General features: G+C 37.3%; 1 long non-coding RNA gene across 1 annotated transcript; it reads left to right on the top strand.

The window, feature by feature from the left end:
* The first annotated feature begins 462 nt into the window (after positions 1–462).
* On the top strand, positions 463–2,437 carry LOC141082718 (uncharacterized). Its single transcript, XR_012230555.1, has 3 exons — positions 463–532; positions 674–1,009; positions 2,139–2,437. It is a non-coding gene; the product is annotated as an uncharacterized lncRNA (long non-coding RNA).
* Positions 2,438–9,891: the final 7,454 nt, after the last annotated feature.

Below are 9,891 nucleotides of genomic sequence, written 5' to 3'. Positions count from 1 at the left end.
ATTTAATGTTTCCATATGCAGTAGAAAAAAATAAAAGGGGTTGTAAACTACTGGTAATTAAGCAAGTGTTGTCCAGCAGTGTGCAAGGCCTTTAACATGTCATACATCACATGTTGGACACACTTCTCAATAAACCCCTAATATAAATTTTACAAAGATCTGTTTTTTGGGGGTTTATGCATTTAACTCCCCCCCAAAAAAAATTACCGTTTTTCGGCCCATTATATGTACCCCATAGCAGTGCCATTAGAATGTTCTTTCAACTTTAAGGAAGAGACAAAAAATGTTTATTATTGATATCAGGATTTAAGTTTCCAATGTAGATTTTTTTTTAATGTCTTTCTGTGATGTTTCCGTGTATGGCATTCTTTTTCGTGGTGAAGTGGGAGGAGACAGAGCTCTCTAGATTCCTCTGTATGGTCATATATAAACAGCATGTCACTATGTAATGTACAGTAATATCCAGTGTACACTGGATCTCCATGATGAGCAGCAAATATGGGGGTTGTCTTCATATTTCTATTTATTCAAGGTAAGAAACCAAATTTTCCTAACTTTAAGAAATTCAAATCTGATATAGACTAGAAAAAGAGATAAATGTAGATTTGCGAAGATTGATTTGCACAATCTCCGAGTAGGATTGATGCATCATATTAAACATCTTCTCTTACAGGGATCACTGGTGAAATGGTTCTTTATCAACCCCAGAACTTTGTATCCGAGGATGTTAATGGCACGGCTGTCATCACTTGTGTGCCAAGTGAAAAATTCATAGGGTTGAAGTTCTCCTGGTATCATAGAAAGTGGAGAAGTAGTGAAGCCCCGGTTCGGGTGAAGTCATGTACAAGGGATAATGATGCACATAAATTTGTATGTAAGGATGAGAAATACTCGGCCAGTCTGGAGATATACAACGTACAAACCAATGACACTGGAGTTTTTTTCTGTGTCTATTATTACACTCAATTTTTACTAAAATTTGGAAATGGAACAAATCTGAATGTTGGAGGTAAGAAAATATAGATTACTTTGGGAAAATGGAAAAATGTTTATTCATGACAGTCCTAGTGACTGAGATTCTGAGCAGTTTAGTCCTGACCTATTTAATAAACCTGGTATAACTTTGCAGTTTATATTTGTATTATGTGGTACATCCTTTTCATCTTTTCTTATCTTTGACTCCTGATAAATATTTAAATGCATAAAAGCATCTGGTTAGTTCAGTAGAGAAAAATTTTCTGAAATTTCCAACTACAGAAGTCCTCTCTTCCAACCATGTGCAGGTTCAGTCTACAGGTTTTTGCATTTATTTTGTCCTGCTAGAAATAATGAATAGTCTATGAGTCTGGGAGTCCTATGTGTCTGCAGATAAATTCAGTATATCTGAGTTGATTTTTACCTTGCACTTTTTTGTCATATGGAACATTTTTTTTAGTGTATAGTGACCATCTTTCTTGGTGACCCATTTTATAAACATTTTTTTGCTTCTTCTTTCTCTTTCTCCTTCTTTTATTCCATTATTATTATTCTCAACCTAATTCTGCTCCTTTTCTTTCCATACCTTTTCTGTTCCTTTTCACTCTTTAGATTTTCCTACTTTTAGGACTTTTAGTCTTATCTCATTTCATAGACTCTGTCTTCTTCTACTCCAACTCCCCTGCCTTCTTATTATCAATATTCTGCAACTTTTTCTTTTCCTTCTAGACTTCATTCTCTCTTCTTTTTCTTCTCTTTCTATTTCTTTTCCTTGCATCTACTCTTTTTTACTCCCATCCTCCATATTCCACAATTTATTTTCTGTCCTTTCTATTTCTTTTGTTTCTTTTCCTCCTGCGTCTTTCTTCCTATCTTGCTTCTATTCTGTTTTCTTCCCATTTTCACTATTCAACAACTTATTTTCTTTCTCGTCTTCCTCCTCCCCCTTTCTATTCCTCTTCCTTCATCTCTCCATCCTCCATATTATATCTTTATATTTATTGTCCATTTTTATTATCATCTTTGTTTCATAACATAACACAAAATCTGAGCCCATTGACTACTTTGTTTCTGCTACAGTTAAAGAAAATGCTAATATGTCTGTAGAAATCATCTAAATATTAGAGTCTTTATTTTTTGATGTCTCCATTTGCCATTTATAGACAGATCCACCTCCAGAAGCTCAGTTCATATTCTTGACCAGCTCCACCTTTGGCATCCTTATAGCTCTTTACATCTGGCTTGTGTAGTACTTACAACTCATAGTACAGTCCACTTATACTGGAACATCTCAGGAACATATCACAAGGGACGAATAATCTCTAGAGAAGAACCAGATAGGACATGGACTGTGATGAACTTCATCTCCCTTCCCAAGGACAACTGGAGTGAGAAGGAGAGGGTGACCTGTGAAGTTTGGTTACAATTGTCTGCTATCAGTGTCCACTGGAAAATACCTGGTCAAGGTAACAATAACATCTAGAAGTGAGTTGGCATGAATGAATATATATATATATATATATATATATATATATATATATATATATACAGTATATATTTATATATATAGATAGGAAATTAGGAACCTTCCTCCAAAAACCTAAATTGACACTAAGTGTCCGAGTCCAAGTCTAAGGAGCACGATGATGAGTTTAGATAAGTCTGGTTCTATAGAAACCTCAAGTCACTCTAATATGTAACATCCTATGTCTGACCATATTCCAGGATATTTGGCCTCTAAATGTCAAAGCTTCCTAATACCAGTGGAAAATGTAAGGACCATTATTACACTAGGATCTAAGGTTAAGAGCAGTGATGGATTAGTTAAAAAAATTTTCTGAGCCATCAAAGATCTTTGGAAATATCAAGTGTTGACTTCATGTCCTGTGTCTAATATTACTTTACAGGTGAACCCCAGGGATTTTTTTACACATCATGTAAAAGCTTCCTAATACCGGTGGTGATTTCGGGGACTTTGTTGGCATTGATGTTGTCTATTCATTTCATGAAAATTCTTAAGATCCCAGGTAACAAACATATAATTGAGGGCTGATGAAATAGTGCGGATCACACAAAAACTACCCCAAAAATTATAAGCGTATCATAGCCTAATCAAAATAGTTTTTGTATTTCAGGTAATAAAACGCAAAGCTCAATGAGTAAGAATACTGGGATAGAGGTGAATATCTAATAAAATTAAAACAAAAGTTCGGAACTAAGCCTATTGCCTTCACAAAAGCTTTATTTACTCTAGGTTCTTTGCTTACCATGGCCTTTTTTATATAATTAATGAACAACATTTGACATTATTTCAATTTTGAAAAAAGAATAACTAAATGTAGTAAAATTGATACATAAGGTCATAATGTTAGTAGGGTGCACTAAAACCAATATGTTGTATTATACTGAAACGGATGATAACACTCAATAATTGATATTCGTTCTTATTTTTTAGGATGAAATTGTCTATTCAGAGCTGAATATGAATATTGGATTTTAACAACAGCCTAAACCTTGAAATTACACAATTTAAAAAAAAAAAAATTGGCACTCTTGTGTGCTTCGTTTCATCCATGACCCAAATAAAGATTAAGCATTTTATCTTACCTGGGTTGTATTCCCTTCTTTTTTCTGATCACTAGTTTTAGGGGCATGAGTTTATAGCAAATGGAGGAGTATCTTAGAAAAAAATCATTATGACATTTCCTCGTTGAAGCTCATAAAGCCAGCACAATAAAACCTACTATAGTACGGCATGGCCTACAACCAAAGTGTCCAAGAAAGTTTTTAGAATTAAACCACCCCAATGTCAACAATTTTTTTAATGGGATCATTTGAGGACTTATCTTTAGGATCACACTGTTCCCCTGTCTCCTGGCTATATGTACAGTAAATGGTGCACTCTGAATGATTTACAGTTTGAGACATTGTCATGGTTGAGCCATTTACCCAAACTGTGCACTCTCCTGCAACGGAGGAGCACATTAGCATTAAAACTGGCTGGATCCAGCAAATTTACTCATTAAGTAAGAGGAGACATAGATTTTAACCTAATGTAGCGGTAGCTAAAATATCAAGATAACTAGAATTGCATAAGGCCCATTCAAAGGAGTGGTGACTATTAATAGTACTGTATGCAGTACGTGCTTGTGCTGAAATTCCTCGAGCTGGAGCTGCTCTTTGTATCTACACTATGCCTGATCTGCTGATTTCCTATAACAGTCAAAAAATGTTACTAGTGTTTATGCAAAAAATTTGGGAAAACAACAGTAAAGTAGAAGTACAAAAGTTGAGTATATCACAAAAACAATACTTATTGTAATAAAAATAAATTGGGTACTAACTATCACATGTGGTGGTCTAGTTGTTTAACCTTGGCAGTTTTCTTCCGTAGGCTGTGATCTAAGATGCCCTAAGAACTTTGGAAGTATGAAGAATCCTTGTTCATATGATACTATATCTTTGGCCTAGCCATTTACTCTCAGCAGTTGTCTCTAGCATGGACTGTCCTCTAAGATGCCTTCAAGTTTCTAGTAGCCTGAAGAATCCTTGTTCATATGGTCCTATAATAAAAATAACAAGATAATGTATCAAAGGTTCATTTCAAACTAAGCAAAATATAATTTATCCCCAGCATCCATAGCTGATTACTGCTGATCTGACCGCAGGGACCAATGCTAATCCCAAGAATGAGGCTCTGATATTAGCCTATTGTTAATGATACTGTTGAAGGTAACCAAGTCCAGTATTTTGGAGATTCTAATATTACTCCACACAGAGATTACAACATGTGGGATAGAGCGGGATCCTTCATTCTAATATGGCACGATTGCTGTTTTCCCATTACTGATGATTAGAGATGGGCAAATTTATTCAAGTGGAACTTAATTCTACTTGAATCTTACAAAATATATATCCTCCAGAATATGAATTTTTCTCCAATTCAATTTGTTTAAATTCAGAAAAACGGAATCCAGTTGGCAGTGATTTTGCTGAACAGCAGTAGTCCGGTAAAGGGAAAAAAACCAAAAACAGATAATTCTCATTTTGCCACTCACCTGTCCCGCTGCCCTGCTGCTCTCTGCCCATCATCTGGTCCTATTTTTTCACTGTAATGCTCCATATCTCAGGTGTTTTCACTCTACATCAGGATTTCCAGCCGCGATCAGACCTCAAAGATCACTAAGCATCTTAAGGTCGTGGCACACATCTTATGAAGTTCAAGTACATCTTAAACCTGTTTGCTGCCAGAAGTCATGTAGTAGAGTGAAGACAACCAAATTGTGGATTATGATGGGAAAGAAGCCTTGCAAACATCTTTTTTTCTACATTAATTATGCTGTGTAGTCTGAAAATACAGTGGGGAAAAAAGTATTTAGTCAGCCACCAATTGTGCAAGTTCTCTCACTTAAAAAGATATGAGAGGTCTGCAATTGACATCATAGGTAGACCACAACTATGAGAGTCAAAATGAGAAAGCAAATGCAGAAAATCACCTTGTCTGATTTGTCAAGATTTATTTTGCAAATTATGGTGGAAAATAAGTATTTGGTCATTAACAAAATTTAATCTCAATATTTTGTTATATATCCTTTGTTGGCAATGACAGATGTCAAATGTTTTCTGTAAGTCTTCACAAGGTTGGCACACACTGTTTGGTGGTATGTTGGCCCATTCCGCCATGCATATCTCCTCTACAGCAGTGATGTTTTGGGCCTGTTGCTGGACAACAGAGACTTTCAAATACCTCCAAAGGTTTTCTAAGGAGTTGAGATCTGGAGACTGGCTAGGCGACTCCAGGACCTTCATATGCTTCTTACGAAGCCACTCCTTCGTTGCCCTGATGGTGTTCTTAGGATCATTATCATGCTGAAAGACCCATCCACGTTTCATCTTCAATGCCCTTGCTGATGGAAGGAGGTTTGCACTCAAAATCTCATGATATATAGCCCCATTCATTCTTTTATGTACATGGATCAGTCGTCCTGGTCCCTTTGTAGATAAACAGCCCCAAAGCATGATGTTGCCACTCCATTGCGTGACAGTAGGTATGGTGTTCTTTGGATGCAACTCAGAATTCTGTCTCCTCCAAAAACAAGTTTTGATTCTACCAAACAGTTCTACCTTGGTTTCATCAGACCATATGACATTCTCCCAATACTCTTCTGAATAATCTAAGTGTGCTCTAGCAAACTTCAGACAGGCCCAGACATGTACTGGCTTAAGCAGGAGGGGGTGACGCATCTGGAACTGCAGGATCTGAGTCACTGGCGGCGTAGTGTGTTACTGATGGTAACCTTTGTTATGGTGGTCCAGCTCTATGCAAGTCATTCACTGGGTCCCCCGTGTGGTTCTGGGACTTTTGCTCACCGTTCTTGTGATCATTTTGACCCCACAGGGTGATATCTTGCATGGAACCCCAGATCAAAGGAGATTATCAGTGGTCTTGTATGTCTTCCATTTTCTTATTATTGCTCCCACAGTTGATTCCATCACACCAAGCTGCTTGCCTTTTACAGATTCTGTCTTCCCAGCCTTGTGCAGGGCTGCAGTTTTGTTTCTGGTGTCCTTTGTCCTTGGTCTTCACCATAGTGGAGTTTGGAGTGTGACTGTTTGAGGTTGTGGACTAACAAGTTTAAACAGGTGCCATTACTACAGGTAATGTGTGGAGGACAGAGGAGCCGCTTAAAGAAGAAATTACAGGTCTGTGAGAGCCAGAAATCTTGCATGTTTTTAGGTGACCAAATACCTATTTTCCACCATAATTTGCAAAATAAATTTTGCCAAGTCAGACAAGGTGATTTTTCTGGATTTATTTTCTCATTTTGACTCTCATAGTTGAGGTCTACCTATGATGTCAATTACAGGCCTCTCTCATCTTTTTAAATGGGAGAACTTGTACAATTGGTGGCTGACTAAATACTTTTTTCCCACTGTACCTCAGAGCAAAATAAGGAACATTTAATTTACGAAGAATATCTTCACTGTGAATTGAATTTCACAAGAAAATCCACAAGATTTGGCAAAATTGAATCTTGCCAGATATGGAACTGCAGGATCTGAGTCACTGGCGGTGTAGTGTGTTACTGATGTTAACCTTTGTTATGGTGGTCCAGCTCAATGCAAGTCATTCACTGGGTCCCCCGTGTGGTTCTGGGATTTTTGCACACTGTTCTTGTGATCATTTTGACCCCACGGGGTGATATCTTGCATGGAACCCCAGATCAAAGGAGATTATCAGTGGTCTTGTATGTCTTCCATTTTCTTATTATTGCTCCCACAGTTGATTCCATCACACCAAGCTGCTTGCCTATTGAAGATTCAGTCTTCCTAACTTTTTGCAGGGCTACAATTTTGTTTTTGGTGTCCTTTGTCCTTGGTCTTCACCATAGTGGAGTTTGGAGTGTGACTGTTTGAGGTTGTGGACTAACAAGTTTAAACAAGTGCCATTACTACAGGTAATGTGTGGAGGACAGAGGAGCCTCTTAAAGAAGAAATTACAGGCCTGTGAGAGCCAGAAATCTTGCATGTTTTTAGGTGACCAAATACCTATTTTCCACCATAATTTGCAAAATAAATTTTGCCAAGTCAGACAAGGTGATTTTCTGGATTTATTTTCTCATTTTGACTCTCATAGTTGAGGTCTACCTATGATGTCAATTACAGGCCTCTCTCATCTTTTTAAATGGGAGAACTTGTACAATTGGTGGCTGACTACTTTTTTCCCACTGTACTTCAGAGCAAAATATGGAACATTTAATTTACGAAGAATAACTTCACTGTGAATTGAATTTCACAAGAAAATCCACAAGATTTGGCAAAATTGAATCTTGCCAGATATGTCCATCTCTACTGATAACACTTCATTCAGGGACACCAGATGAAGCATGCTCAGTAAGGTGAAACATCCATCAGGCAATATTAGGAGGAAGGAGCCCGCTCCAGTCTGTAAGTTGTGATCGCCATGTGAGTTAATAAAAGAAGTACTTTTGAGAAGATTGGGAAGGGCTGTGTTAATTTTTAAACTTTCTGCAAGATAACGTGTTAATCTGTGACCTTTTTATCAACACTGAGCACTAACTGCCTAAATAGGGAGCCACTGTGACATGTTAATGAAAGCTGCCTGAAAATGATTTTGTAGTGCTGACCTGCCTGTTGTATTGGAATAGTATTTCAGATCCTTAGGATTGGGAATAGTCCCAGTGATTGGAAGCCCAGCTATCAGTAAATTAAGACCTAGCCTATGGATTGGCAAAGTGGCAGTAGGAATTTAATATCTATCATATGAGAAAATGAGATAAGCAAAAATAAATTAATGCCTAATGGTGCTGTAAAGCAATCCAAGAAGAGGGTGTCTTGCTTTGTTACCAGACTTGGAGGAGAACTGCTTATAAATTGATTTATTGAACTGTGAATTATTGCAATAAGGGGCAGTACAGCAGTAGACTTCTGCCCCTATAGCTTATTATATAAGAGTACAAGATCCTATTACTAGTTCCTGTCAGACTTTTTTGAAAATTGTTCATTGCATTCACGTTTTAATTTTATTTTAAAAACTAATTCTACAAAATCAAGAAGAAACAGTGCCTTGACCTACTTTACATTTCATAATAAGCAGCAGAGGATATTACGTCAACATAAAGCAGCAATGATGGGACAAAGAGACGATGCGGTAGCTGTGGTGACAAACTACCGTAATAATATCTGGCAAAACTTTTATTCCTTTTTTGTTGTTTGCTTTTTCTTAACTTGACCTTTACTTTGAGCATACAAATTGGACACTGCACAACATCCTGTTACACTTCGATCGGAAGTACAGTTGTCAGAATTTATACACTGAAAGCCATATACAGTATATGTTTTTCTTATTACATTGTAAGTCTACAGCCTCACTGTATTTGTCTCTTGATGACCCCCTGTAGTGCATTAATCCCTAAGGCCCTTTGTTCTCCTCTGGGAGGCCATGAAACCGCCCCAACTTGTTTGACTACCCCTGGACAAGGAAGGGGGTGGGGAGAACAGCAGCTGGACAAGTCAGTTCCGGTGTGGACAGGATGGGGTACAGACAGCACTTCAGAGAGAGAAGGAGCCATTTTATCCTCTGGTGCTAGAGTTTTGGAATCTTATTTCCCTGGACATTTTATCCTGATACTGGACTGCATTCTTATTCTGGACTATCTTATCCTTTGTGTGGTGGACTGAATATGGACCTTTTCGTATTTTTGCCTGAATAAAGGTCTTGGAATTGTTCACTCTTCGCTTGCTCTGTTGATTGTGTGATACCAGAGAAGGACCCCGTGACAGAGCATGTGTGGCCATTGCTCATTTACTGTGTATCAATGAAATGGTAGCATATGCTGACTATTGCTCCATTCACAAGGGGCTTTGGGTCACCCATTTTTAGGATCATCAGGGAATCTGCAGCCAAGCCCCCAGCAATCATTTTGTCTTGTGGATAAAAATTGATTGAAAACCTCAACCCCCGTTCCCGCAGCAGACAGTTTTCATTTTTGTAGATTTTTTTTTCCTTCTCATCCTTTCAATGATGTTGTTTTTTGTGGAAATAGTTTTAGTTTTGCATTACTTCACTCACTTCATCATATAATGAACTGAAAAAAAAGAAAAATTTCAAGTGAGTTTTATTTGTGAAAATTTTTTATTTCCAAACAATTTTGGAGGTTATTTGAGAGGGGGGGGATTCACTATGCCGTAAAGTTAACCTGATAATGTTTTATTCAGATCAGTATGATTACAATGGTGCCAAACTTGTACATTTTCTTCATAATTGGTGAAAAATAAAAACAGAATGCTAAAAAAATTTGTGTGTCACCATTTTCCAAAATCCATTTTCCATTGATTCAGCTGTGTAAAGGTTTCTTTTTTGCATCTTGTTTTAATTGATACTATTTGCATGGA

This window comes from Dendrobates tinctorius, unplaced genomic scaffold, assembly GCF_039654945.1.
Source record: "Dendrobates tinctorius isolate UK_male_01 unplaced genomic scaffold, ASM3965494v1 ptg000019l, whole genome shotgun sequence".
Taxonomy (NCBI): domain Eukaryota; kingdom Metazoa; phylum Chordata; class Amphibia; order Anura; family Dendrobatidae; genus Dendrobates; species Dendrobates tinctorius.
The sequence above is the reverse complement of the archived record's forward strand: the minus strand, read 5'-3'. Positions and strand labels throughout refer to the sequence as shown.